Source organism: Myotis davidii, unplaced genomic scaffold, assembly GCF_000327345.1.
Source record: "Myotis davidii unplaced genomic scaffold, ASM32734v1 scaffold1518, whole genome shotgun sequence".
In the NCBI taxonomy this organism is placed as follows: domain Eukaryota; kingdom Metazoa; phylum Chordata; class Mammalia; order Chiroptera; family Vespertilionidae; genus Myotis; species Myotis davidii.
This window is the reverse complement of record NW_006290523.1, coordinates 14,370-18,477: the sequence shown is the minus strand read 5'-3', so window position 1 is coordinate 18,477 and position 4,108 is coordinate 14,370.

Here is a 4,108-nt window from a genome sequence, read left to right as displayed (position 1 = left end):
AAGTTATAGTTGGAAACTAGATAATGTGTAGGTTAATTGGTGAATTTCTAAAAATGAAAGGCCAGACTCATAATGATAAAATATATACTGTAATATGGGAGTGCTATTCCTAATGAAGCAAAAACCCCACGGGGAATTTAAATCTCATCCCCATTCAAGGATGAAGTGTGAATGTTTGACAAAAGATTAAAACCCTACCACCCTGAGGGGCAAAATAGTAGTTGTTAGCAAAGAATAAAGTCAGAGCAGAGGGTTCCACACTGGTTAGGAACCACAGCATCAGTAGAACTCTTCTTGCATTTGAATTGTTATCCAGAATGTTGGATGGCTTAGTGGATGAGAAGAAAAGGTCCGAAACTCATGCTGCATGTGCTGGAGTTCAATGTGTTCAGCTGTATTTTGTTAAAGTTGTAATAATTTTCGTAAGCTGAATATATCCAGATGTGTTTTATTCATTGACATTTACCACCTACGTCTATTTGTCTCCCTTCCCCTCCCCCCTTTTCCCTTTCTTGCTGACTCCGTAGGCACTGGGACTTGCAGATTCTGCTAACATTGCAGTTAACTGAAGGTTCTGACCATCTACTGATGTGCTCCTTAATCAGGATGAGTCTTTAAAAATATTGATGGTTCTGTTACTGTGGTAATTAGCTAGTTATTAATATGAGTTAGCAAAGAATAAAGTCAGAGCAGAGGGTTCCACACTGGTTAGGAACCACAGCATCAGTAGAACTCTTCTTGCATTTGAATTGTTATCCAGAATGTTGGGTGGCTTAGTGGATGAGAAGAAAAGGTCCGAAGCTCATGCAGCATGTGCTGGAGTTCATTGTGTTCAGCTGTATTTTGTTAAAGTTGTAATAATTTTCTTAAGCTGAATATATCCAGATATGTTTTATTCATTGACATTTACCACCTATGTCTATTTGATTTGGGAATACATAATCCCCAGACAAAGGAATTTTCTATGTTCCTCTGGCTTTGCTCCTGCTTCCTTAGACTCTCCTGAGTTCCCTCCATCGTCAGGTGGCCATCACCATGTGGCCTGCTGCTGAGAACACAAGCTAACCTAGCCAGCTGCTGGACTGGGCCGTGCAAATACGGAGCGGAGACTGTAGGCCATGGCTTTGATCCTACTCCTACTGAAGACAAAGTGGGACTTTTTCCGAGATGGGAGAGAGGGAGATGGGGCCTTGGCAACCCAGAGGTTTGCTTCCATAGAAATAAAGCTTTCTACAATACCTTATCCTCCCGTGGGGGCCTCAGGAATTCCTTATTCCCACAGCACCCCAAGATGCCTACTTCTACTGGCAATCTGTTGGCATATGGAGGGCAGCACACCAAGAACAGTCCCATTAGCATCCATTTATTTATTTTTTAAAATATATTTTATTGGTTTTTACAGAGAGGAAGGGAGAGGGATAGAGAGTTAGAAACATCGATGAGAGAGAAAGATCCATCAGCTGCCTCCTGCACACCCCCCACTAGGGATGTGCCTGCAACCAAGGTACATGCCCTTGACCGGAATTGAACCTGGGACTCTTCAGCCCGCAGGCCGACACTCTATCCACTGAGCCAAATCGGTTTGGCCATTAGCATCCATTTAGAAAGCAGAGAGGACTAAGATTAAGCTGATTGGTTAAGGAGTATAAAAGTTAGCAGCTGACAGTTCTTAGATTTGGCCATTTTTATATTAATCCCACTTTTTTTTGGTGCAGGGGCAGACCTCCCTGGTAGGGGAAAGCAAGGACTATCTCAAGTGAAGGACTAGTAAAGCAGATTTAAAAGGGGATCAGCAGCCACTCAGCTGTCAAACTTCAACATGCACAGATTATCTGGGGATCAGGGTACGATGAACTTTCTTATTAAGTAGGTCTCAGGTGGGCCCAAGTCTTGCTTCTTTCATTAAATCATAAAGAAAAATAAGTGTGTCCTTAAAATATTCTCCTCAGGCATTATCTTTTACCTCCCAACACTGATACATGTTGGCATTCCCTCCTAATATAAGTCAATTAAAAAGATAAAACACCGAAAATAGCCCTATCCAGTTTGGCTCACTGGATAGAGCATCGGCCTGGGGACTGAAGGGTCCCATGTTTGATTCCGGTACCTTGGTTGCAGGCACATCCCCAGTAGGGGGTGTGCATAAGGCAGCAGATCCATGCTTCTCTCTCATCAATGTTTCTAACTCTCTATTCCTCTCTGTAAAAAATCAATAAAATATATTTAAAAAATAAACAAAAATATTGTCATGTTAATATGACTCAAACTTGAGTAACACTTGCATATGGACATAATCCATTTCTGCTATATTAAATCAACACACAAACACATTACTCGGTGACCAACACCTTTCTGTCCAACACTGTGCTTTTTACGTCCCCTTAAAGTAACTTAAACATTTTAAAATGGCTTTAGACTGACTAAAAACTTTCCCAAATGGTATCAAGAGTTTTCATATACCTCTCAGCCTGTTTCCCCTGATAGTTAGTTAGTGTGGTACATTTGGAAAATTAGTGAGCCAATATTGCTATTGGCCCCAGATTTCCAAGCTATAGCCAATAGGGGGTGCATTCCATCGCTTTGGCAAAGAAAGAAGCTGTGTTGAGCTCATTAGCCAGCCATTTACCAAGCTCAGGCAAACAAACAAACAAACAATCCAACCATTTCCCAGTTTCTCCCTGGAGGGGGTTCAGTTGCTTACTTAACCAGCTGCTGGGAGAGGGTCCAGCTTCCAATCATCCTGATGAAACCAGAAATCTTCACTGTGTGTGTGAGTGTGTGTGTGTGTAGGTAAGGGAGTTTCCCAGTACCAAAGTTATAACACTTCTTTTTTTAATTTAAATCAAAAAGTAACCTCCTCTGGCTGTTGTCTCTTCATCTGGAACTTGTTGTCACTCTCGTATTTCTTTCTTTAGTGTCATGCTGGATTAATGTAGTGCTGTCTATTTCCTCTCCACAGTGTGCAACCTCTGAGCTTGCTACTCAGGTAGCGGAGCCTTGGGCTTGCCGGCAGGTACCCCAGGAGGAACTCAGTTTTGGTAGATTTTCTTTGACTGATTCTTCCCCTGACCACACACCAGATTCAGCTCCAGTAATTGTTAGCTGATTGCTACACTGTTTTTAGCAGTGCCCTAGGGCAGTGGTCTGCAAACTGTGGCTCCACATGCGGCTCTTTGGCCCGTTGAGTGTGGCTCTTCCACAAAATACCACGTGCGGGCGTGCATGTACAGTGCAATTGAAACTTCGTGGCCCATGCACGGAAATCGGTTTTCAGCCTGGGCGAGTCTATTTTGAAGACGTGGTTCGGAAGTGGGGGGTGTGGGCGGGCTGCGGGATACGTGGGGGAGGCGCGTGTGATTCACGCACGAGCTGAGTGAGCCAGTCAGTCAGCAGTCTCGTTGTGCAGTGGTTAGTGCTAGTCGGGTTCGCAAATCGCGCGGGTAACAAAAGTACCTACTGGAAGTATAAAGTTACCTGTATTTTTCCAACCAACTACAAATCCTACAGGTATTTTTGTCATCAATTTAAGAATTGTAATTACTTTGTGTTGGTGGCTTTATTATTATAAAATGAAACTTATCTGCTTAGAGGGGTTTAAATGCCTAACCTCGCTCAATAACTTCTCTCGCTTACTGTTTATTTCCTTCCTTAGCAATTATGACAACTGCAATTATTTGATGTGAATATTTATTTATTTAAAGTTGATCTTCCTCACTAGAATGTAAGTTCCAGAAGGATGTCATGTTATCTCTAGCCTTAGACACATAATAAGCATTCCATAAATATATTAGTGTATTGAACTCATGTTGTTAATACTAAGTACTCTATATTGTTAATACTAAGTACTCAATATAGAGTACTTAGTATAATAAGTACTATTATTATTATTATAATAATCCAAAATTATTAATAAAGTTAATAACAATGTACCTACCTATATAGTTTAAGTTTAAAAAATTTGGTTCTCAAAAGAAATTTCAATCATTGTAATGTGGATATTTGGTTCTGTTGACTAATGAGTTTGCCGACCACTGCTCTAGTATTTTTATGGTTTCCCATTTTACATTTAAGTCCTTTAGCCATTTTGAGTTTATTTTTGTGTGCGTGT